This window comes from Macrotis lagotis, chromosome X (assembly GCF_037893015.1).
Source record: "Macrotis lagotis isolate mMagLag1 chromosome X, bilby.v1.9.chrom.fasta, whole genome shotgun sequence".
Lineage (NCBI taxonomy): Eukaryota > Metazoa > Chordata > Mammalia > Peramelemorphia > Peramelidae > Macrotis > Macrotis lagotis.
The window spans coordinates 703900841-703927298 of record NC_133666.1 but is presented as its reverse complement, the minus strand read 5'-3'; the positions used below and the strand labels follow the sequence as shown (position 1 = coordinate 703927298).

At 45.4% G+C, this 26458-nt stretch overlaps 2 protein-coding genes across 4 annotated transcripts in view; both read right to left on the bottom strand.

Moving 5' to 3' along the window:
• LOC141497082 (uncharacterized) overlaps positions 1–26458 on the bottom strand; it is an 857774-nt gene that overhangs the window by 114355 nt on the left and 716961 nt on the right. The window lies entirely within an intron of this gene.
• LOC141497130 (glutathione hydrolase 1 proenzyme-like) overlaps positions 1–26458 on the bottom strand; it is a 74345-nt gene that overhangs the window by 14609 nt on the left and 33278 nt on the right. The window contains exon 1 of one of the 3 annotated variants that reach the window (XM_074199758.1): positions 25638–25655. The exons of 1 other annotated variant lie outside the window; for it this stretch is intronic. The gene's annotated coding sequence lies outside the window, so the exon portion shown is untranslated. Of the gene's footprint in view, positions 1–10580; positions 10767–25637; positions 25656–26458 lie in introns of those variants that run through there. One more of the 3 variants, XM_074199756.1, reaches the window with a different exon arrangement.

The window sequence follows — 26458 nt, the reverse complement described above, 5'->3', positions numbered from 1 at the left end:
ACACAGGGAGACAGAGAGAGACAGAAACAGAGAGAGACAGAGACAGAGAGAGAGACACAGAGACACAGAGAGAGAGACAGAGACATACAGAGACAGAAAGACAGAGAGAGAGACACAGAGAGAGAGACACACACACAGAGAGACAGAGAGACAGAGACATACAGAGACAGAGAGAGACATAAAGACAGAGAGACAGAGACAGAGAGAAACAGAGAGAGACAAAGACAGAGAGACAGAAAGAGAGAGACAGAGAGAGAGACAGAGACAGACAGAGACAGAGACAGAGAAAGACAGAGACAGAGACAGAGACAGACAGACAGAGACAGAAAAACAGAGAGAGAAACAGAGAGAGAGAGAGAGAGAGAGAGAGAGAGAGAGAGAGAGAGAGAGAGAGAGAGAAGGAGAGAGGGAGAAAAGAAAATAGCATTTAAAAGCCAGGAGAATGGGAAAGCAGAGAGGGATCTGGCAGAGTCAGGAGGGCAGGTATTCAAGTTGAGATCAGGGAGGACAAGTCCAGGGTGTCCCAGCTGTGATGTAAGTGTCTGAGGTCACATTTGAACACAGCTCTTGCGGACTCTGGCCCCAGAGCGCTGCCAAGCACACAGCACTTCAGGGACTTGGAGGTAGCATCCTCTGTCCAAATAAAATCAGAGCAGCTGAGAAAGCTGGGGAACCGGGGACCCACACTTCCCATCAACCCTGAGATGGGGAAGAAGGCATAGCCTCCATGCACACCCACTCCCCAGGAGCGCCTTGGATAATGGAGAGGAGCCAGTCTGGGGAGACCTTCCCTGAGCCAGCGCCCAGGCACCAGGAGGCTTCCCCTGCAGCCCAGCCAACTGGTGTAGCCATGGCCAACGAGCTGAAGGAAGGCAGGCCCACCAGTCATTCCCTGTCCCACCTTCTTCTCTCTCCCTCCTCTCCTCCCCTCTTCTCCAATCCTCCCCTTCCAACTCGGGTACCAAAATAAGGTGCGATGGTTTCACTCAAGCTCTTCCATCCCCCTCCTCCCCAATTTTTCTCTTCGTCAGAAGAGAAAGTTTGCCCATTGGGGGGGGGCATCAGAACAACCATCAGGTAAATAAAAGATGTTCCAGACAGCCAACCAGAAGGGGCCCTCCTGGAACCAGCTGAAAGGCCATGACCCGGAGGCCATGATCGAGGACACCCTTGGCAGGTGGGCTGACAGTCTTGGACCCTCACCAGGAGGGTAGGGCAGGATGTAGGGCAAGAAGGTGTTGAATGCAAGATCAACTCTGGGCCACCAAGGCTCAATGCCCCAGGCCCATCTATTACACAAAGGCATCATGGCAGCAAGGGCTCTGCTCAGCCTGTCTCATCGTAGGTGATGATTACTGCTCCCTTCCCTTTCCCTATCAAACATCAGAGCAGCTGGGGCTGCAGAAACCAACCAGTACCTCCCTTCCTGGGTGACCGATGATCAAACCCTAGCACCCAACAATCAAGGTAGCTCTCAAGAAGGCCACTGGGGCCCTCCTCCCTCACCCCATCTTTTCAGCCTCTTTGCCCTCCTGCCCCTCTGGCAGGTTCTATCTAAAGCCACCTCCTCTGGAAAGCCAGCTCTCAAGGGCACTTTGGGCTGCCTAGGTCTGACCAGGGCCTGTCAACCAATGTGGTTCCTGGACTCCATTGAGGAATTGCCATACTGCTCCAGGCAGCAGCGGAGGGACAGGCTGAGATGAGAGAAGAGGTAGAGACAGGAGGACTGCCATCAAGACAGAGATAGCAACATCTGAGAGCAGGAAGACAGGAAGTCAGGAGAGAGGGGTCATCAGAGGGAAACTGAGGCAATGGGAATGGGAAGATCCCAGCTGGATGGCTTGGGTCTAACTGCAGATGCAGGGCAGGAAGCCTCCCAGATATGAAGATAGCAGTGGCGGGGGGGTGGGGGGAGTAGCAGACACTGGTTTTCTGACAGGTCAGTGCCAAAGAAAGTCCCAAGGCAAGAAAAAACCCAGGATTCAGTCCTGGCATGCTGTGGAACCTCAGGCAAATCACCATCCTTTGGGGGTCGAGGGAAGGGGGAAGTCAAGACTTTGAATTTGGAGAGGGATAGCTAGTTGTGCTATCTTCAGGTGGGCCTCAGGGGAGTTACCACCAGCTGGATGCTTACCAAGATACAGGGTCCCCCACTGGGACTATGAAGGCTATCCCTGAGCATCTTTTGTAGTGAGCTAGAGGATAAAGGAGGAGGTTGCTTAGATGCTGGGCACCCTTGGGCACCTCTGAGACCACCAGCTAGGTAGATCAAACAGCTGCCAACATGAAAACCTCTCCACAGTTGGACCCAGCACTTTACAAGTTGCACTTGAGGCCCCTCTAGCCCTAAGGTGATGGGAAGCCAGTAGGGGTCAAGTCACCTAGCAAACTAAAATCTTGAGATGAAGATGAGATTGAGAGAAAGAAAGGCCGCTACCTATTAAAAGAGCCACAACAACTGGTGTCCTTCTACCCAGGGAAGATGGTTCTACCAGTTGGAGCAGCCAGATATAACAACAGCAAGACCCTCACTACCATGACTGGAGATGGGGAGACATTTAGGAAAATGACTTTGTCCCAAAGCAGAGTGAAGGTGAGATCATGATGTTCAAGGTAGGCTAAGATTAGGAAAACGGGTCCAATTTCCTTCTTGGCAGAGGTAGGAAACTATGGGTGAGGAACACAATATACAAGCCATCTACCTTGGATGATGAATGCTACTGAATCTTAGCCAGGAAGCACCACAATGTCCAGAGTCCCAAAGACCTGAATTCGTTTTCTGTTTTGTTTTTGCAAGGCAATGGGGTTAAGTGGCTTGCTCAAGGCCACACAGCTAGGTAATTATTAGATGTCTGAGACTGGATTTGAACCCAGGTACTCCTGACTCCAGGGCTGTTGCTTTATCCACTGCGCCACCCAGCCACCCCCTGAATTCATTTTTTAAACATTTTTTATTTATTTAAGGTAATGGGATTAAGACTTGCCCAATGTCACACAGCTAGGCCATCATTAAGTGTCTGAGGCTGGATTTGAACTGAGGTCTTCCATGCTCTATCCACTGTGCCACCCAGCTGTCCCCCCGAATTCATTTTTTTTTTTAGGTTTTTGCAAGGCAAATGGGGCTAAGTGGCTTGCCCAAGGCCACACAGGTAGGTAATTATTAAGTGTCTGAGACCAGATTTGAACCCAGGTACTCCTGACTCCAAGGCCGGTGCTTTATCCACTACGCCACCTAGCCACCCCCCGAATTCATTTTTGATCAGACATTTAATGACTGAGTGATCCCCAGACTATCTTCTGTCTGCTTCAGTTTCCTCGTCTAGTACTATTGCTTGTCCTTCATTTTCCAAGAGGACCAATGATGAGCACACGAATTGGATTTCAGTGAGGTGGAGTTTCAGGAAGTCATCACCTCACTTTCTTTTCCAGAGTCATCAGGGTCTAACAACTGGGCAGAAGACAAGAAGAGTGGCAAGAGCAAAGGTCCAGGATGCGGTGGATGACCTCGGTGTCTGCCACGCCTGACCAAGCTCTAAGCCTTCCCAGCATCTGCTTCCTGGGCTGGGGGAAGTTTGCACATGCTTGGGGTAGCCTCACTGAAGTGTGGAAGCCCATCAGTGAACTGACTCTAGTTAACCTGTCCTCCCAGATGATTTAACTAAGCATGACTGCTGGCCGTGCGCCAACTTCTTAGAGCCACAGGTAGGAACTGGGAGGAAGGTGGACACCAAGGTGCATGCACAGCCCTCCCACTAGAATGGCAGGTCCTCCCTGAACATCTCTTGCACTCTAACCCAGAATTCATTTCCTCTTCTCTAAATAGGGATCAATAATGTAGAGAGGTTCAGATAAGGTCTCTAGAGAAAAGCTAGCTCTTTTTACACCAAACTTTTCTCCTCTCTCTTTGCTCTAAGAAGGATGGGGACGGGCAGGGAAGGGATACATTAGAAAAGGAAGATGATGCAAAATTCTCCAAGGAAAGGTACAGAATGTGGGAGCCAGGGAGGAATAGAGGATGAATAAATACGAAAATATGGCAAAGTTAAGTACAAATAACCATTCTCTTATTGTCTGTGTGACTCTGGCCAAGTCCCTTCCCTTCTTCCCAGAAAGGAGGGAATTAGACAGAATGGACTTTGAAGTCGCCTGAAGTTCTAAGTCCTATTATCATTGGACAGCAGAGCTAGAAGGAACCTCAATAGAGCCCAGTCCCACTCCCCATACCCCATAATAATAAACTTGGCATGTCAGCACCTGACCTTAGCCAGGGCAGGGCAGCCCTTGCCCATGTCTGAGACAGTCATTTGTGTTGGGGAAGTCTTTCTACCCTCTAGACTTAGTCAGTGTCTTTGGCCTGTCTCCTGACTCAGCTCATTCTTGGGTCCAAGCAGAACCCCACTCACCTTGGGTCTGCCACAAAATGTGTATCTTAAAATTACTTTACATCTTCTCAGTCATTTATCATAACTCCCTAAGCATAGCTAGAGCATGCCAAGCTCTCTCCTTTAGTTCTGTTTCTGGGGCACCATGGATAGAGCACTGGTCTTGGAGTCAGGAGGACAAGAGTTTGAATCCAGCCTCAGATACTTGCCACTTACTAGTTGTGTGATTTTGGGCAAGTCTCTTAGCCCTGATTGCCTCGAATCCAGAGCCCCAGTGGTTCTGGAGGAGAAAATTAAGCTGGTGACTTGCTTGCCATGGCATCACCTCCCTGATGTCATGGTCTTTTCGAGAACAAAGGACAAAACATCATCATCATCACTTTTCTAGACATATTCCTCGAGGTCTCATACTATCTCCCTTTAAATCAAACTGTCCTTCTTGATCTGATAGGTAAACAATTTCTTGCTCTCCGCATTGTTCTTCCTCGTCTGGGAGCCCCGAGATACCAAATACCTTTCCTGGAATTACCCAGCAATAGAGGGTAAGGGTGGAAAAGGGCATGGAAGAATCTCCTCCAGGAAAAGTTCCTCAAAATCACAGTTTCTCACCTCCATGAAGCACTACCCCTACAGAAAGCCTTCCCCATTCAAGGGATCCAAGGAAGAAGTCTAAGTCTCAAAGGGAGAAGCAAAGAGGTCAGCTAGAAGCTTCTGCTCTTTCTGGGATGATAACTCACTATTTGACAAAAACTTCTAGGAAAACTAGAAAATGGTCGAAGCCGGGCATAGAGCCACTTCTTACCCCCTATATCAAGATAAGGTTGGAATGGTACAGGATTTAGGCAGAAAGACTGATGCCATATGTCAATGAGCAGAGTAAGGAATTGTTTACCTGTCAGATCTATAGGAAAGAGAAGAATTGATACTAAAACAAGAGATAAAGAGTATTAGGAAATGTAAAATGGATCATTTTGATTACATTAAATTGAAAAGGTTTTGCACAAACAAAACGAATGTAACCAATGTTTCTGCAAAAGGACTCATTTCTAAAATATAGAGAGAACTGAATCAAATTTATAAGAATACAAGTCATTCCCACTTGATAAATGATCAAAGGGCTATGAACAGGTAGTTCTCAGATGAAGAAATTAAAACTATCAGGGGGCAGCTAGGTGATGCAGTGGATAGAGCACTGAATCTGGAGTCAGGAGGACCTGGGTTCAAATCCAGTCTCAAGACACTTAATACTTAACTGTGTGACCTTGGACAAGTCACTTAACCCCATTATCTTGCAAAATAAAAAAACAAAGAAATTAAAATTATTTATACTCATATAAAAAGCACTCTAAATCATCATTGATTAGAGAGATGTGAAAATTAAAACAACGCGCAGTACCACCTCACACCTATCAGATTTGCTAAAATGACAAAACAAGGAAAATGATCAATGTTGGAGAGGATACGGAAAACGGACAATTGCTCCAGCCATTCTGCAGAGTAATTTGAAACTATGCTCAAAGGGAAATAAAACTATGCATACCCTTTGATTCAGTAAGAACAAAAGACCCACATGTGCAAAGATATTTAAAGCAGTTCTATTTGAATTTGGCAAAGAATTGGAAATTGAGGGAGTGCCTGTCCATTGGTGAATGGCTGAATAAATTGTGATACATGAATGCAATGGAATACTATTGTTTTGTAAGAAGCCATGAAAAGGTGGAACCAAAACATTCTACACATTAACCACAGCATTGCGTGATGACTGACTAGGATGGACTTCTCTCCTCCCAGAAGTTCTCTAACTTTGAGACAACTCTAAAAGCCCTGCATTGGTAAGTGCCATCCACACCCAGAGAAAGAGCTACAAAGTCTGAATACAGAGTAAAGCAGACTATTTTCATTGTTTAAATTTTTTCTCATGTTTTTTTTTCTTTTTGTTCTGATTCCTCTTTTACAATATGACTAATATGGAGTTATATTTAACAGGATTGAATAGACTATATCAGAGTTCTTGTGGTTTGGGGGGGATGGCAGAAAGGGAGGGAGAAATTTTTGCAAACATGAATGAATATTGAAAACTCTGTATGCAACTGGAAAACCTTTTTAAAAATATTATTTAAAAAAATAAAGGCACCTCTTCCCTTTCGAGATGAGAAGGAGGGTAGAGATTGTCCAAGGTCAGACAGGCAGCAAGTGTCCAAGCCAGGATTTCAGACCAGATCAAACAGAGAAGGGTTCAAGGAAGTTGAGACTTCACTCTCAGGAAAACTCTGTTCCCCTCCAGGGTGCTGAGGCTGAGATACAGATCTGGGCGGCCCCTGCATCCAGGTTATGATTAAAGTAATGAAAACCAATGAGCTCACCAAAAGAAGAATCTGCCCCCCCACACACACACACACCTCTGCCCCCAGAGAGTGGGCAGGACCTAGAGAAGAATCAGCCAAGGAACAGCAAAAGGAGCAGGCAGAGATGGAGGAGGAATGCCAGGCCCTGGCCCAAGACTGACAGAGAAGGGCAGCCAGGAGGGAGGCCAGGCCTAGGCCATTGCCTAGAAAGCCACTAGAGCCCAGGAGAGGCCCAAGGATGCTCTGGACACAAGGGGCCTGGCTAAGAGGGAGCCTGGCTTTAGCTAGGGGAGGGGCCCGGGCCCTGGGGCACTTCCCAGGCAGCTCATGTGGGTGGGGGAGCTGGGCCAGGCAGCATCCCAGTGCCCCTAATTACCCCTCATTATAACCTTAGAACATGTCCTCCATGACAGAGGAGTCCGGGCAGTCCATGCCTACGCTGCCTGAGCAGCCCCAGCCTGCCTGCCAACTCCTCCCTGGCGCCATGCTGGGGGCCCTTGGATCTGCACCACCACCTCAGCCCAAACCCTTCCCAAAGTCTTCTGGGTCTTTATTGTGCTCCTGCCATCCCACTAGTGCTCCAAGTCTCTCACTGAGTGACCCCTCCAACTTTCTCTGACACCCCATCTCCCCTCCTGGGCCCCACCAACTCTAACCCCCCCATCCCTCTCACTGAGCCCTCACCCCTTAATGAGCCCTGATCCCCCTCATTGAGCCCCCATTTCTCCCATTGAGCCTCCATCCCCCTCATGAACTTCTATCCTCCATTGGAGGAACTGAGCACATTAGCCTGAAAAGAAGACTCAGATGAAAGGCGGTGGGGTGGGCAAAAGGGTTGGGGAAGAGTCTGAAGGGTCTGCCCTGAGGAGGAATGACAAAGCAGTTCTACTTGGAGTGGCAAAGTCAGGGCAGAGTCAGGGACCCCAAAGAGAGGGATCTCCTTGGGAGTGGGCCACCTGGAGGCTTCTCCTCCCTGGGGTGACACGAACCCTTCTTGGAATCTTGCAGATCCATGGGATCCAACTCCCTCTCCTTCCATCATTCCTGCCCACCGTGATCAGCCCTTCCTCCCAAAGCCAGGCCTGACAGGACAGCCAGAGGGTCCCCAGAAGCTGGAGCTCCCCATGCTTTTCTCTGTCCCCCTGCCCCACATACTCCTCCGGCCTTCTCTCCCCTCAGCAAGCTGGCCCAAGAACAAGGGCAATGCCCTCATGGCTCCATCCAGTGTGTTCTCAGGCCCTTCTCTCCTGGTTCTCTCTCGCCTATCACACTGCCCCCCGAAAATCGCCTTTGCTAGATCTTCAGTCAGGCTACTCCTGCTCACCCGAAGTGCCCCCCCAAGGCTTTGTCCTGGATCCCCTTCTCTTTCCCCTCTCCACTCTCTCCCTTGGGATTTCATCCCCTCCCATAGAGTCAGTTTTCATTTCTTCTGCTGGGGGCTCCAGGGTCCAAAAACAGAGGCTGCAGCCTAAGTCTGGAGTTCCAATCCCATATCACCAGTTCCCCAACTAAGTAGCCTAGTGACCCCTAAAACTCAACAGGGTTAAAATAGAACTCCTGCTCTACCTCCCTGATGGCCGTCCCTCTCCTGAGCTTCCTCTTCCCAAAGAGAACACCCCCGTCTTCCCAGGGACAGTCACAGCCTTCCCCTTCCCAGGACTGGGCTGGAGTCAGGAAGAGCAGGGTTCAAATCCTGCTTCACACTAGTTGGGTGACCCAGGACAAGTGACTTTCCCAATAAGTTTTCCTACCTCATTTTCTCAACTGTAAAAAAGGGGGATCCCAACATTCATCCCCCCCCCACTCTTCATACTATTCTCTCTCTACTTTCTCTTTCCCATATCTATTGAGTCCCATATCCATTTTCACCCTGGGTCATGGGGGTCCTAATTCCCTCCACCCAATATCTGTGTCCCCCTTCGGACAGCCTCCCTATGGAGGGTTGACCTCTGCCCCAAGAATACTCAATCTCCTGTTTGGTGGTAAAGCCATCTCGAAGTTCTCTCTCTTACCTCCACAAGCTGGTTATACATTATCACACACACTCATACACACACACACACACACACACACACACACACACACACACACACATAACACACACACACACACACACACACTCATACACACTCATACACACACACACACACACACACACACACACACACACACACACACACTCCAGGAAAACAAGTCTTCACTCCCACCTTCCAGTCATTGCCCAGGTCAGTCCCCTCCCAAGGCTCTCCTTCCTCCCTACCTCTTCCTCTAGGAACCCCTCATTCAAATTCATCCACAGGTCCTGCCCACACCTTTACAGACTTCCCAGAGATTAGTGCCCCACTCCCCACCCTCACTCTTTACCAATCTAGCACCATTGTTTCCTTTCTAGAAGACAGACTCTCCCCTTCCTCAAGGCTGGGTCAAGTGACTCAAGTCCCTCTTTCCTTTTGGACTGGAAGGATTGCTCATCGGGGAAGGGGACCCCACCTGGGGAGGGGCCACAGATCCGGTTTGCTTAGGCTTTAGAAAAGCTTTTGACCTAGTGTTCCTCCTGGTTTCTGCCCCTCTGAATGGCCAGACTCTAAGAGCATCTGTTCATGAGTTTGGTGTGAAAAGGGCAGAGGGTCTGCAGTGGGGTGTTCCAGGGTCCTGGGCTGTGTAGCATGCTTCCTCAGAGACTAGCCTATAGGCACCGAGGAGGCCCCATCCTCAAGATTCCACTGATTCCATCTTTGGCAGGGACCTCCCCCAGCCCCCTGCTCCCAGAGCCTCTACTCAGAGATCACCGGGGTTGGTGCCTTCCTTTTTATTCCCAGCCAAGCTTAGGTCAAGGTCAGACACCCAGAACACGTTGAATAAATGTTCAGGAACTAACAGCCGAGGTGACAAGTTGGAAAAGGCTCTTGCCAGGCTGAGCCCAAAAGAGCATCGTCAGCCCCATGGTTGGGGTTGATAAATTAGTTCCATGAGGAGCAGATGTGGAGAGGCAAGGAGAGGGTCTAGGTGGAGTGTTAGCCCAAAGGTGAATTGTGGTGAGGGCAATGCCAGGACTAGGGAGGCTCGGGCTAACAGTCTTGCACCCTGGGCAACTCTGGGGGCTGTGTTTGGTTCTGGGTGCCAGTCATTAATGAGCTACCCACCCATTCCTTCATCACTAGGCATGATCTCCCAGGTTCTCTGGAAAGTAATTGGCACCTAGTAGGGATTTAATAAATACCTAGGGGAAAACTGAGTTTTCTGTTTCTGAGATCCATCTTGGAAGGGGCTGGAAGTGGCCAGGGAGAAGACTGTGGGGCCCAGTGGAAGCCCAGAAGATATTTTGGCAAAGGAGTCAGAGGCAGGGTAAGGCATTAACTCTGAGTGATCCATTAACACCTAGCCACGGGGTGTGAAGGTCCCTGTGGAGTGTCCTCAGGGCAGGGAAGGAGGGCAGATCCAAAGTCTCCCCAAAGACTGGCTCTTCAAACCCTTCCCCCTCCTTCCCCAATCACACCCTGAACATTAGTCTAGGGCTGTGAGTTGAGCCAAGGTGTCTGTCCTCCTGGAACCTGGGGACAGGGGTGGGGATGGAGAACAGGCAGTCTACCCAACAACATGTTCTCAAGCAAAGACAGGATCTCCCAGTTCTGATCCCTGAAGCCTTGACACACAACGACAGCCAGCCCTTGGCCATTCAGTCCCTTCTCCACTCTGGGCAGCCTCAGTTTCCCCTCTATTACATCTACTAAATCTCTCCCATCCCTCTGTCTCATCCAATTCCCAGTCTCAACCCTTCATTCTCCTCTGTTCACAGACTGGAATGCGGGGTTGGTCAATTCAATTTCCTTTCTCCTTGAATCCTGTTTCCTACCTCCCATCAGTCAAACTGGTCATCTCCAAGCCTGGGTCACCTTCCCAACAGCAACCTGAACTAGTTCTACTCCGGTGCTGCTAAACAGTGTCAGTAGAAGTCCGGCTTCCCTGCAGCCCAGTGGCCCAAGGCCAGTTGGGCCTTTGGACTCAGCCTGTGCAATCTGGCTTCTAAGGCAGCTCAAAGGTCTCTCCTGGTGAGCTGAGCTGGTGACCCACCACCCTTTCTCAATCCTCAATCTGCTGACCTCCCTCTCCCGTCCATCTCCTCCTCTCCTCCTCCACCCCTTGCTCCCAGATGTCATCACTTCCAGGACCTTCCTGACCACACTTTCTTCCCAGCTTTCCTCCTACTGGTCTGACTGCTCCTTCTCAAGTCTCCCTTGTTTGACCCCTTCCTGCCTCCCTCAGGGTGCCCATCCCCCAAGCTCCATTGTGGGAGCTCCTCAGCCACCATGGGGCTCACTTTTCATTTCTGGACCCCTGATTTCCTCCTTTCCTTATTCAGCCCTCCCATCACTCCTGGGCTACAGCCCCACATTGCCAATGGTCTTCTGGACAGCTCCCTTTTCTTGGGGGGTCCCTGCCACATCTCAGACGTCATACTCATTCTATTGAATCAGCATTCATTAGGCACCTACCAGTGGAAGAGATGGGGATATATAGAGCAAAAAAGGAAAAAAAAAAAAGAACAGTCCCTACCTTCAAGGAGCTTCCATTCTATTGGAAAAGTTTACAGTAGGCCTTAGCTTCCTACCTGAACTTGCCCCCACTTGTCTCTAAGACATCACCATCCTCTCCTTGAAGTCTCAACCCCAACTAGATGGTACAGTGGATAGAGTGCTAGATCTGGAGTTCAAATTTGGTCCCAAACATTACTCCTTTGGGCCACTTCACTGTCACTTCCTCCTCTGTGAAGATCAAATAATTATCATGCCTGGCACTTAATAAAAGCTTGTTCCTTTCCACCCTCCCCATCCAGTATGATTTTCCTTTGTGCTCTCGGAGAAAGCAGAAGCAAAAATTTGCAACATCAAGAGAAATAGAGAAAGTTCAAGTTATATAGTGTTTAACCTACATAAATTAATGAATATGAATTCTAAACAGATGTACAACAGCTGGAATTACCAATAAAAGAAAAAATTGAATTGCAAAAAAGAGATAATAATCTAATAACTATTGGATACTTTAATGTTCCTCTCTCAGAGCTGGACAAATTTAGCAGAAAGTTAAATGAAAAGAAAAACAGAGAATTGAACAAACATTGGAGACACTAGAAATCAATGACTTTTGACAAGAGCCTGAGTCATACAGTCAACAAGATATTTTTGCTGATCCTCATGACCTCTCCAACCTCTACACAACAGAAATTGATTGTTGTCCTTCATTCTCCAAAATGACATCACTCTGTTGAAGTCAAGGTACAGAGTGTCCGACTGTGGCTGATCGGACCACATGAACTTGGAAGACTTCCCACAGGTCAGGTACAAAGCACCATGTGAAACTTTGGAGCAGATTCTGTAAATTTGTACATTTCTTGTTTCTTTTGAGCTACTTCAGTTCTACTTTGCTCATTGAGCAAAGTACCTTCTCTGATAAGGCCAGAACATGATAGGCAGTCTCACATGTGAGATGGTCTAGGTCATCCAGAATACAGAAGGTTAAAAAAATGTCATGAACTGACACCTATCCTGAGCTCACTCAGCACCCCCTTAATAACTACCCACTACACTACCCTAACCTGTAGAAGGATTGCACTACCCCAGCCAGGGACCAACCCACAAGCTTGCAACAAAAACCAAAAACATATCCTGGCCCTCTTCCCTCTTTTCAGGGCCGTAAAGAGTCAGGCTTCAGTCTAGCCTGAATTCTGTGTTGCAAAGATCTGACAGGAGAGTGGACAAACAGAGGGAAAGGGAGGTCATGTGTCTGGGCTTGGAAAAAACTCAACAGGCAAATTTCAGAAAGACCTGGAAAGACTTATATGAACTGTTGTGTAAATAAGTGTGATGAATAATGTGAGCAGAACCAGAACATTGAACACAGCAACAGTAACAACTATGATAAATTTAGCTCTTCTCAACACAACAGTGAGAAAAGACAATTCTAAAAGATTTGTGATGGAAAATACCATCCATATCCAGAAAAAGAACCACAGAGTCTAAATGCAAATCAAAGCAGATCTTTTATTTGTTTTTTCCTTCTCATGCTTTTCCCCTTTTGTTCTAATTCTTCTTTCTTAGGATGACTAATGTGGAATGCTTGCTGTCTTAGGGAGAGGGGAAAGAAGGGAAGGAGAAAATTTTACAAAAATAAATGTTGAAAACTATCTACATGTAATTGGAAAAAAATACTATTAAGATAAGATAAAATAAAGATCACAAGATCTCAGAGACGGGATGCCTAAAGTATAGACATCAAGAAAATATCTTGTCAGTACTGGATCAGAAAACTGAGGAACAGGCCCTGATAACCTAGGGAGCAATCTGGGCAGCACTCCACCAATCCTGAGGGAAGAGCCTAGCATCCAGCTGGTGCTAGTGCTGACCACCCAAAAGTCAGCTGGGGCAGAGACCTAGGCTGGTGAACTGGGAATTGGTGAGCAGGGGAGAAAGTTGAGATGTTTAGAGATCCAATTTACAGAGAAAATTTACAGAGAAAACCCCATCAGAGGTGAGAGAGTCAGGGGGTAAGGAAAAGGGGAGTAGAAGGGATGGAGGGAGAATGAAATTACCAAAGATCTCAGGAAGAAGAAAGCTCAAAGACTTTGACCATAGGCAGTTAAATCAACAAGGAAATATTAACAGCAGAAAGAAATGTGACTTTCCAGTGCTAGTGAATAAATTCATTGTTGCTGTTGGTCTTGTTCAGTCATTCAGTTGTGTCTGTCTTTTCTTGACCCCATGACCCTTCAAGCCTCCACAGTTTCCCATGGTCCATCCAAGTTAATGTTTATTGTTTCTGTGATATTCTCTACACATCTCGTCCTCTGCCATTCCTTCCTCCTTTTGCCTTCAATCTTTCCCAATATCAGGGTCTTTTCCAGTGAGACCCTCTTCTCATTATGTAGCCAAAGCATTTAAGCTTTGGTGTCATGAAATGAATAGCCTGAATGAATTTCAAATATTGACTTATTTGACTTCCTCCTAATCCAATAGATTCTCAAAAGCCTTCTCCAGTCCCACAATCAAAAATGTCTTTTCTGCAGTACTCAGCTTTTCTTATAGTCCAAATCCCATAGCAACACATTTCTACTGAAGAAATCATATCTTTGACCATATGGATCATTGCCAGGAAAGCAATGTCTCTGTTTTCTAGGATGCTGTCCAGCTTTGCCATAGCTTTCCTTCCAGATATTAATATCTTTTAATTTCATGACTGTAATCATTGTCTGCAGGGATGTTTGATCTCAAGAATGTATAATCTGACACTGTTTCCATTTCTTCTGTCTCTATTTGCCAGGAAGTGATGGAACCAGTTGCCAAGATCTTAGGGTGGTTTTTTTTTTTAGTTTTTAACATTTTTATTTAAAGTTTTGAGTTCCAAATATCCTCTCTTTCCCTATCTACCCTCTCCTTTTCCTGAGACAATAAGCAATCAGACATTACATGTAATTACATGTGTAATTTTAAAAAATGTTTCCTTATTAATCATTTTGTACAAGAAGATTCAAATGAAAGAAAAAATAAAAGGAAGAATTTTAAAAATGGCATGTTTCAGACTCTATTCAATCAATATCAGTTCTTTCTCTGGAAGCAGATAATATGCATCATCATTAGTCCTTTGTGATTGTTTTGGATCATTGTTGAGAATAGGTAAGTCATTCAGAGTTGATCATCATACAACACTGCTATTACTTTGTACAGTGTTCTCCTGGTTCTATTCATTTCACTTTGCAGTAGTTCAGGTAAATCTTTTCCAGGTTTTTCCTGAAATCATACTACTTGTCATTTCTTACAGCACAATAATTTTTCATCACAATATATACAACACAGCTTGTTTAGCCATTTCCCAATTGATGGGCATCCTTTCAATTTCCAATTCTAAGCCACCACAAAAAGAGTCACTCTAAATATTTTTATACAAATAAGTCCTTTTCCCTTTTTGGTCTTGGGGTTTTTGGTATTAAGCTTCAGGTCAACTTAATACTCTCCTCTTTTCCCCTCATCAAAAGGCTTCTTAATTCCTCTTCACTTTTTGTCATCAGAGTGGTATTATCTGTACATCTGAGATTGTTAATATTTTTCCTAGCAATCTTAATTTCAGCTTTTGATTTACCAAATATGGTATTTCACATGATGTACTCTGCATATAAATAAGGTGACAAGACACACTTTTATCATATTCCTTTTCTATAAAGACCTGGAGACCCTTATCATCAATGTACCAAAAGAGGAAAAATTCTGCGTCCCTTTAATGTTGGAGTAGGCTCAAATTACCAGACAGGGCAGGGAGTCCTTGGGAGAAATGGAGTTGATCTTCTCATCACAAACTCTATCTTCAATTTATCTAAATGCAATCCTATTTCTTGGATGTACCCTCATAGAAAACATTGGCATCTAACAGACTATGCGATTGAAGGAGAAGAGACAGGATGTGAGAGTGACAAAGCCAATGTATAGTGCAGAGTGCTTGACTGATCACAGACTCATCCTCTCTAAGCTAAATCCTCATATTCAACAAAGCAGCAGCCCCAAGGCAAAATGACTACTCACAGAATTAATGTCAAGAGATTATAGTGTGTCTCTCTGAGTAGTAACAGTTTGTTCCTAACTTAGAGGAAAAACTGAACCAATACACATTTGACAACAGTGGAGCAGAAAAGGTATAGGCAGCTTTCAGAGATTTTATGTACAGCACTGTATTTGCTGATCTGGGACACAATACTTGCAAACATCAAAACTGGTCTGATGAAAATGATGGGTAAATACAGAAGCTGCTATAAAAATGCAAATTCCACAGGGTTTACCAAGAGGATAGTTCATCCATTCCCTTTTTTTTTGTTTTGTTTTTTTGTTTTGTTTTTCAAAGCAATGGAGTTAAGTGACTTGCCAAAGGTCACATAGCTAGATAGTTATTAAGTGTCTGAGGCCAGATATAGTTCATACATTTCTAAGTAGGTAACATTGAATTCCATCAAACATAAAGTACAAATAAATCTTAGAGAAGTGTAGAATTCTTGGTTCAGTAAGAAGGCAGATGAAATGCAGTTTTATAACAATAACAAACTAAATGATGCCCTGAAGGCTATTTATGGACCAAAGAACTATGATGCATCTCAACTGCTCAGTGTTGATGGATCCACAATAAATAACAATAGGGACATGATTCTAGAGAGTTGGACTGAACACTTCCACAGTGTTCTTAACAGTCCATCATCAATCAATATAGAAGTCATTGACCATTTACTTCAAGTTGAAGACAATCAGTCCCTAGCTGAAGTTCCACCTGAAGAAGAGGTTTTTGAATGCCATTCGGTTTCTTTCTTTTTTTTTAAGGTTTTTGCAAGGCAAATGGGGTTAAGTGGCTTGCCCAAGGCCACACAGCTAGGTAATCACTAAGTGTCTGAGACCAGATTTGAACTCAGGTCCTCCTGACTCCAAGGCTGGCGCTTTATCCACTGTGTCACCTAGCCTCCCCCATTTGGTTTCTTTCAAGTGGCAAAGCACATGGTGTTGATTCTATTCCAGCTGAGATCTACAAGGTGGGGGGTACTTTAATAATCCAAAAACTGATTGAAATTTTCCATGTTATATGGCATTTAGAAGTTATTCTCCCAAGAATTGAAGGATGCCTCCATCTTCCATCTCTAAAAAAGTTAATGGAATAGATTGTCCTATGACAATCACAGGGATATTTCTCTTTACTCATTGCTGGTAAGATTCTTGCCAGAGTTCTCAATAGGCTGATCCTTCACCTGGCTTCAGAAAGGGTTGAGGAACAGTCAATATGGTGTTTGCTGCCTGATAGCTCCAGGAAAATGCCAGGGACAGAACAGAGGTCTGTATGCAACATTTGTAGATCTGTCCAAGGCATTTGATACCATTAGGTATAAGGGTTTATAGAAAATTATGTCAAAATTTGATTGCCCAGAGAAGTTCATCAGTATTGTACATCAGTTTTATGATGTCATGCTTGTCCAGGTTCAGGATAGTGGACAATGCTTTTGAGATTTCCCAGTCACCAATGGAGTGAAACAAGGATGTGTCCTTGCTCCCTTTTTTTAGCGTGATGTTTTCAGACATGTTATCAAATTTCTTCACTGAGGCTGAACATGGCCCAAAGTCAGCTACTAAACCAATGGCAAATTCTTCAACTTGGAAAGGCAACAAGCCAAAACCAGAGAGGGAGTGTTGGTCAGGATTCTGTATGCAGATTATTGTGCACTCAATGCAGTCTCTGAAGTTGAGATGCAACAAAGTATGAATTGACATTTTGGTCTAACTAGGAAAATGGAGATGTTTTGAGTATTGTGGACAAGTTCTCTTATCTTGGCAGTGTCTTTTCCAGGTAGGTATACATTGACAGTGAGGTTGACACTATCATTGCAGAGTTAGCTTAGTATTTGGGAGACTCTAAAAGAAAGTGTGGGAGAGAACAGGTATTTGACTACCAAACTGAAGTTCTAGAGCTGTTGTGCTGACCTCATTGCTATATGCCTGTGAAACCTGGACAGTCTACCAGTGTCTACCTTCCATTTAATTTGCCTTAGGAAGATTCTGAGGGTCACCTGACAGGAGAAGATCCCAGAAACTGAGATGCCTTTTTAGCTAAACTGCCTGACATTCCAAGATTTCTACAGAGAGGGCAACTATGATGGGCTGGGCACATTGTTAGAATGCCAGATGTATGCTTGCCCCAAAAACTATTTTATGGAGTACTCCCACAGGGCTACCACTCTCAAGGGGGTCAGAAGAAGCAATAATGAGACCCCGAAGGTCTCATTGAAGAACTTTAGAATTGATTATACAGCATGGGAGATGCTGGCACAAGAACGCCCAGCATGGCATGCCCTTGTCACTGAGGGTACTGCTCTCTATGAGAAAGGTAGAATTGAAGGAGCTCAAAAGAAACATAACATCCATAAGTTTAGAGTATGCAGCCCAGGCGTTCCCATGGATTATTTGTGCCCAACCTGTGGTAGCACTTTCCAAGCTTGTACTGGTCTGATCAGCCCCAGTCGGACACACCACCATTTATCTCAAACACAGTGATGTTGTTTTGGTCTTCTTTGATAATGAAAGACAAGAACCATTTCTTTTCCAATCTTAAAGCAATAATTCCATATTCAGTTATAATTGTTGCTTCTTGGCCTCCATACAAGTGCATTAGGAGACAAGATGATCTGGCATGCTCATTTCTTTGGGGATTTGTCACATTTTGGGGGATCTACAGTCAATGAAGGAGAAGTAGATGTTTCTCTGGAACTTCATCAAATGTTAGTAATTTTGTCTCTAGATCCTCTGCCACTTTGAAAACCAAACTGCTCTTCTGGAAAAGATCAGTTCACATGTTACTGAACCCTTGTTTGTAGAATCTTGAGCATAACCTTGCTGGTATGTGAAATGACTATAATTGTTTAGCAATTTTCTTGGCATTTCCCCTTCATCAAGATCCAGACACAAACTCATCTTTTCCAAATCAGTGGCCACTACTGAGTTCAAATTTACTAGCATATTGAAGGCAAATATTAACAGCCTCATCTTTTAGGAATTTAAAAAGTTCAACTGGAATTCTTTCACCTCTACCAGCCTTATTGTTAGCAATGCTTCCTATGGCCTACTTGACTTCATCCTCCATAATGTCTGAATCTAGATCAGTAACCACACCGATGTGGTTGTTGGGAATATTTAGATCTTATATCATTATTTTGTGAATTCTTGTCACCTATTGTTAATCTCTTCTGTTTTTGTTAAATTCCTGCTATTTTTGTCCTTTATCATGCCCATTTTTACATGAAACTTTTCCTTAATATCTCTACTTTTCTTGAAGAAATTTCATCTTTCTCAGTTTATTATTTTCTTCTATTTCTTTGGCATTGTTCATTTAAGAACACCTTCTTATCTTTCCTAGCTATTCTCATAGTTTCATTTTAACCCCCCCCCCCATCATAACAAGGTAGTGATGGGGGGGGGAGAAGAGGCAAGTTTAGGAATTTATGAAAAACACTAAAAAAAAAAAGGAAAGTGACTTAAGCTTCACCACAGAAACAAAAGGCATTGCAGATTCAAGTTTTTCTATTCTGTTCATTATTTTTGCTGTGTAGGCCATAAATTCTGCTCTTGTACTCTCATTTCTCTTTTAAACCACTCAGAAACAGTGTTTTGTTCCTCTTAAATTTAACAGGACCCTCTGTCTCAATGACAGAATCCTTTCATGAGACAAAGAGAGTCCTATTACTAAACCAGAGAAGATTAAAACATAGAAGGAAAACTATAAGCCAATGTCATTAATGACAAAATTTTAAACAAAATTTTATCAGGTAGACTATAGAAATTTATCCAAGAAATCATTCATTTTGACTGAATAGAATTTTTATCAGGAATGAAAGGCTGTTTCAACATTATGAAAATAATCAGCATAATTCATCATATTAAAAATCAAAACATCCAAAACAGATGATTATCAATAGATGAAGAAAAAGTCTCTGACAAAGCACAGAACTATTTTATGCTAAAAACCCTTCAAAGTATAGGCATAGAGGGACTTTTTTTATATCATAAAAAGCATCTATCTAAAAACAAAAACTAGCATTATATGCCATTGGAAGATACTAGAATCTTTTCCAATTATAAAAGAATAAAGCAAGAATGTCCATTGTCCCCACTATTATTTGATATATAGTGTGTGACCCTGGACAAGTCACTTAACCTATCTATCCCAGTTTTCTCAACTGTAAAATGGGGATTATAATAGCATCTACTTCACAGGGCTGTTATAAGGATCAAATAGGGAATTTTGTAAAAAGTTCTTAGCAGAATAAAAAGTAAGTGCTATATAAATGTTTATTCCCTTTCCTTTTCATTTTGGAAATACTAGGAGTAACAATAAGACAAGAGGAAGAAATTAAAAGCATAAAGATAAACAAAGAGGAGATAAAATCATCTTTATTTGCTGATGAGATAATGGTTTCTTTGAAAAATTCTAGGAAATTAGTAAAGCTGATCTTTGAGACAGTGGCTTCAGCAAAAGTTAAAACCTCAAAAGAAAACCTCAAAAATCAACAGCATTGGGGGCAGCTAGGTGGCACAGTGGATAGAGCACTGGTACTGGAGTTAGGAGGACCTGAGTTCAAATCCACCCTCAGATACTTACTGATTACCTAGCTGTGTAACCCTGGGCAAATCACTTAACCACATTGCCTTAAATAAACAATTTTTTAAAAAAAAATCAACAGCATTTCTATATAGCATAAACTAAACCTAAAAAAGTAACAATAGAAAGGGAAATCTCATTCCATGACAAAGTTATAAAATATCCAGGAATCAGCCTCCCAAAACACATGAAAGACTTGTATAGATTCAACCACAAAATGCTCCTTAAAGAAATAAACAATTTAAATAAATGGTATAATAGAGCTCATGGCTAGATATATATAGAAAGAATACTGTACAAAATGATAGTAACAATTTTGTTACAGTTTTATCAAGGTCTATAAAGTATTACCTTATTAATTTGATTAATACAGGATTAAAAGTGTAAATTAATTTGACAGTTTTAGTACTTTTATTATATTGGCACAGCCTAACCATGGACAATGACTATTCTTCCAGTTATTTAAATATAGCACTTCTAGAACTCAAACTCTATAATAAGGCAGCAGTCATTAAAACCATCTGGAATTATCAAAAAATCAAGTGATTGATCAATGGAACAGAGGAGACAAAAATTCAGAAACAACAGAACACAACAACCCAGTCTTTGATAATATGGAAAGCATAAATCACCTATGAAAAAACTTCTTATTTGTTAAAACCTGGGAAAACTGGGAAACAGTCTGGTAGGGGACAACTAGGTGGCACAGTGGACAGAACACTGACCCAGGAGTCAGGAGGACCTGATTTCAAATCCAGTCTCAGACATTTAATAATTACCTAGTTGTGTGACCTTGGGCAAGTTATTTATCCCCATGACCTGGCAAAAACCAAATAAAAAAAAAGAAAAGAAAACAGTATGGTAAAAATGATGCTTTAACCAACACTTAATATACCACACTCCTCAACATCTTCTAAATGGATATGTAATGTAATATGAAAATATCATTTTATTAAAATTATTAGACACTAAATATTGATATTTAGGTCATGTTGTTAATGTTAATTATTAATATTTTAAGTCACATATGTAACTTAAAATTAAAAGGTCATATTATTTTTAAAAATTAGAATAGAAACAAATCTTGTACTTCTCCCAACTATGGGTAAGAGATGTATTCCTGACCAAACAAAAGATAGAGGCAGTTACTAAAGAGAAAATAGATAACTTTGATTACTTGCCACTAAAAAGCTTCTATATAGATAGCATTAATGCATCAAGGACAAGAAGGGTAAATGGGGGAAACATCTTTTTGCCAGATTTCCCAAGAAAGAGAGGGGATAAAAGGACTGAGAGTGCAATGTTTGATCCTAGTAACATCCCCCATCCCCATATAGGGTTAGAAAACTCTTCCTTCTCACAACTGTATTTTGAAGTCCTCACAACTGTATTCCCTCAGTCATTTGGGTTTTCTTGGCCAAAAAAAAACCACTTAGAAAGGTTTACCATTTTCTTCTCCTCATTTTACAAATGAGGAAACAGAGAGGCAAACATGGTTAAGTGATTTGGCCAGGGTCATACAGTTAGCAAATGCCTGAGGCTGGATTTGAAGTCATTCCGATTCACTGTTTTCTGCAGTGCTCCCTGGCAGATTGAATAACAGCCTCTCTCAAGACCTAGAGCAGGTGCCTCTGTCTCCTCTCTAAAACCTTTCTCTGGATGGTCCTTCTTTCAATGACCTTTCAAGGACCTCCTTCAAAAGTGGCACAGGAGAAAGAAAAAGCTCCTTCCTTGTCAGGGTCTCAACAGCCTCTTCTCCCTTGTGGTTCTCTCCCTTCAGATACATTCTCCTCCTGTCCTATTTGGATCCTGGCCCCCAGATCATTCTCCCTCTTTTCTCAGGGAGTTCTGGAACTGGTTTCCAGTCTTCCTGCACACCCTGCTGTTGGCATGCTGATATCCCTGCCCCCTACCTTCACCTTCACCCTATCCCTAGCAGATAGTTGGTGACTAATAGCTGTTTCACTGATTGGCTCATGACCTAAGACCTGCACCTTCCCTTCAGTGCAGTCGTGTTCTGGGAGGGTCCTACCCACAATCTCATCATTGCCCACAAACATTGCATGTCTATGAGGTCTAGAAGACATTCCTCTATCTGACCACAGCTTCTGGTCTTTCCAACTTTCCCTGTGTCTCATTCCTCCCAAACCTATCCTCACCACTACTTCAGGCCCTCTCCCCTTTGACAGCATTTCTGAACTTGGCTGGAACAAGTCACCCAGTGGTACTAACTGGGTCCACCACAGATGTGTGTGATCTTCCCTCTGATGGGTCCTTCCCACAATCCCTTCCCTGCTTGATTCTTACTGCCTTGTTTCCACCATTTTCATCATTTCCCCCCTTCCAGTCACTAAGACTATCCCTTCCAATCTCTTGGATATAAGACCTCCCCTCATCATTTAGGGTAAGGGTTCCAACATCACCTGGATTAATATAGCCAGGGTAAGAGCAGGAGGGATAAACTTTTAATGCCAGTCTGGGGGTTGGTCAGTCCCTCAATGGAGGGACCTCAGTTTGGAAATTGTGAAGATAAGCCACTAGATCAGTAACAGAAGGCAAAAGAAACAATGGGAGAGAGTCATCCCAGAGAAAGACATATTGATCCCCACTATTGATCTTGTTGTCCCTGGAGACACTCCAGGAAGGAGCAGAGAGACATGTGGTGGATGAACATGAGTGTAAGAGAAAGGACTTCCGAGAGTGAACTCCTTCAGAGTGGAAAGGAGATGATGGGCTCCAGAAGTAGCACATTCTGAATGGTCCACCCAGCAGAGAGGTATATCTAAGGTGGCAGCTCAAGGACTCCATGGGGGAGAAGTGACTTTCAGGAGTAGGAACGTGGTACCCTGTGACATTGTACCACACGGGAGCCTCACTACCATCAGACTTTAGTGTTGACCACATGGATGCACTTTAGGGTTGACTTCCTGTATTTGTAAGAGAGTGCTCCCTATGTTTTGGAGGGAGGAGGGGGATGTTGTCTACTAAGTATGTCTACTATATGATCTTAGTGCCTTGGCTAAGATCTAATTATCTACTGACTGATTGCAAGGAAGCATTCACCAGTGGGGGCTTGTGAGCCACAGTGTTGGAACTGAAGGGCCAGAGTCTCTCTCTCACACACACACACACACACACACACACACACACACACACACAAATTGGGAAGCATCCCCAGGGCAGGGGTGCACTTGACTGAAACAAGGCCACCTATCTGGCCTCCTTCTCCACTTTAGCTCCTCCATATGGTTTCCCATTCTCTGCCTTCCTTGATGAAGTGGCCTTAGTCTTTCCCAAGGCCAGTCTGTATATTAGTGCCTTTGGAGGGCTTTGCCCTTCTGTCATTTCCCATCTCTAGTCCTGGCCAAATCAGTCTCTCATTACCCACTCTACATTACCCCCTGTTGCTCGAAAAATCACCTGTATCAATGAGTCAATCCACAATCACTGATTGATGAAGCACCTAGTCTGTGGTAGGCCCTGTGAGGGGTGCTGGAAAGCCAGGAAGAAGCTACCCTCTCCCAAGGCGAAATGTGCCCTCCTCTACTTCCAAGAGTTTGCTTCTCCCCTTCTCAGCCAGGTCTCCTCTCAGTCAAGCTATCCTGGCTCCTTCACCCACACTCCTTCCATCCTCTGTTCATTTCTGGCTAATCAGGATTCTCTACCACATAGTGGAACTTGCTATTTCTCTCCTCCCCAGAAGGAAATGGCAAACCAGTCCAATAGCTCTGCCAAGAAAACCTCTTAAAAATACAGTCCCCAAGAGTTGGACAGGACTGAACAACTGGACCACAACAAGTGCCATCAACCCTAACTTCTTGGCTGCTAAATTCACACCTCCCCTCTTCTTAGCTGACCACTCCTTCCCAGCTTCCTTTGCTGACTCATGATCCTCACCACTGCCTCCTAACCTAAGGCTCTATCCTGGCCCCGCTTCTCTCTGCACGAACTCACAAGATAATTCCTAGATAAAAAGGATGGAGAGATGTGGGGGAGGGAGAGAGAAAGAGGAGGAAAAGAGAGTGAGGGGAGAGAAGGGAAGGGAGGAAGAGAAAGAGAAGGAAAGGGGGAGAGAAGGAGAAAAAGATGAGAGAAAAGATAGGGCAAAAGAGGAGGGAGAGAGAAAGGGAGAGAGGAAGGAAAAGCTAGGGGGAGAGGAGGGGAGACAAGGAGGGAAGAAGAGAAGGGAAAGAGAGAGGGAAGAGCAGCTAGGTGGCCAAGTGGATAGAGCATTGTCCCTGGAAATCCAAGCTCAGACTCTTAATAATTACCTAGTCATGTGACCTTGGGCAAGTCACCCAACCCTATTGCCTTAAATAAATAAAATTTGAGAGAGAGAGAAAGAGAAAGAGAGAGAGAGAGAGAGAGAGAGAGGCCAAGAGTTGAAGAGAGGGAGGGAGAGACAGACAAGAGGCAGAGACAGAGAGGATGAGTGCATAAGTACTTAGTAGAGGCCAGACCAAGTGCTGATTGCTGAGGACTTGTACCAGTAAAGAGGAGAGCTACAAAGGAGGAAGGGAGACCAGGAGGAGCCTAGGAGGGGGAGAAGTGCAAGGACAGAGAAGAGGGATGCAGGAAGTGAACTGTTCACCTTGGTCTCATTCCAATCCCATATCTCCAACTGCCTTCTGTGGTTATCTGCACATGAATGGCCCAAGATTGCACATTCCCATGTTCCCAGAGAACTCATGCTCTGTCCCTTTGAGTCAGAGGGCCATGGTACCCCTCCCCGTGGATTCCCAGCTTTGTCCCCTTGGTGCTCACTTGATGTGATAGCTGAGCAAACTCTTGATGCACTGTCCATGGCCAGTCACTGCCAACATGAGCTCCCTGGTCAGAACGCATCCATTTCCTACTCCAAACCCCTTACAATCATTATAAACTCTCTATTCTGGCAGACCTCCCTGAATGCTGGGGATGCTTGCTCTCCTCCAGGAAGCCCATGTTTCCTCCAAAAGCCTCTTCCCAGCCCCCTTCCCGTCCCCACCAGATGTCTCTGGAAAACCGTTGATAGGGAGTGGCCAGTGATAGAGTTTATGAAGCAACATTCATTGAACAGCAAAGGGCCAACAGTGGCCTAAGCTCCAGGACACAAGGAAGGACCCAGATCCCCTGCCAAACACTCACACACACATCCACACATATCAGCACATACTCACATACATTCACATAGATATATACATACACATACAAATGCGTGCACATACACTCACACACACACATACATATCTACCCAAATGCAAGCTTGGCCAAGGCAGGGGGTGCCTCCTCCCCCATCCTGGCCCAGGGCTGGCTCCAAGAGTTCACTGGGGGGAGGACTTTCTGCCCAGGGGGGAGAAGGAACTGATTCTCTTTTTCCCCTCTTTTGCATTGTCTGTTCTAGTTTCTTCCACACTAACATTCCAGGAATCTTGAACTTGGCTATTTCCTTTGTAGACCACCTGGGTATAGAATCTGGGAAGTCAGAGACACACACAGTACCCCCCCCCCCCAAGCACCTATGCATACAAGATGGTCAGGGAACCCCCCAGGTTCACACACACAGCAGTTTCCAACAAAGCCCAGAGCTCCAGGAAGGGGTCTGCATGGGGTGAGAAAGCCTGCCCCAGCCCCCCACCCCCACCCCAAGTCTGGCCTAGCCAGTCCTTCATTCCTGAGGCTGCTGGTCATTAGAAACAACAGCCTGGGAGGATCCTGCCAATGGAGCCCAAGCTGAGCCCAGGTTCTCAGAGCCAGAACTAACCTCTTCCCTGGGGAAAGGGCCAGGCCTCAGTCTCTCCTTTCCTTCCTTGAGAAGGGGCCTAGGAGGGACCTCTCTGTCTCTGACCTGGGAGGAGGAAGGGGAGGCAAGGATGTTCAGACCCTTGCTGCCACCATCCCAACAGACTGGATTGGGGGGGAGGGGTGTTGGGAGGGGGGAAGGGGAAGGCTTGCCCCCAAGCAGCTGGGCTGGCCATAGCAGGGAGGGAAGGAGAAAGGTCAGGAAGAAAGCTTCAGAGCCCAAGGGAGGGAGTCTGGTTGGGGGAGGACCAGGGAAGGTTGGTGGGATGAAGTGGGCACTCGGCCCCAGAAGCAGGGGACACTCACCAAGGACAGGCACCGACCAAGGAGCCATGAAAAGGATGGGGGGCAGGGAGCAGGGTTGGAGAGGGGCATAGAGGTGGGAAGTGGGGGTGACAAGTAAGGATGTAGGGGCTGGAGGGCCTGGGGGCCTGGAGGTGGGAAGCTGCGGCCAGGCTGGGGGCCCGGAGGGGAGGGGGAGGGGAAGGGTGGGCGCTCACCTCGGGGCCGGGCCGGCGGCGGGCGGGCGGCCGGGGCAGGGCTCGGGGGACCCGGCCAGGTGCGCGGGGCAGCCGGGGCAGGCTCGCTCCCTGGAGCCTGCTGGGGCTCCCACCGCCGTCCTTGCGCTCCTCTCCTCAGCCCTCAGGACCAAAGGTGCTGCGAGATCCCAGCCCCGCGGAGCCAGGTAAGGAGCGGGGCGGGGCGGGGCGGGGCGGGGCGGGCCCTGGGGAAGGGGCGAGGCGGGAGGGGGCCTTCCAGCCCGGCGGGGGCCGGGCACCTGCT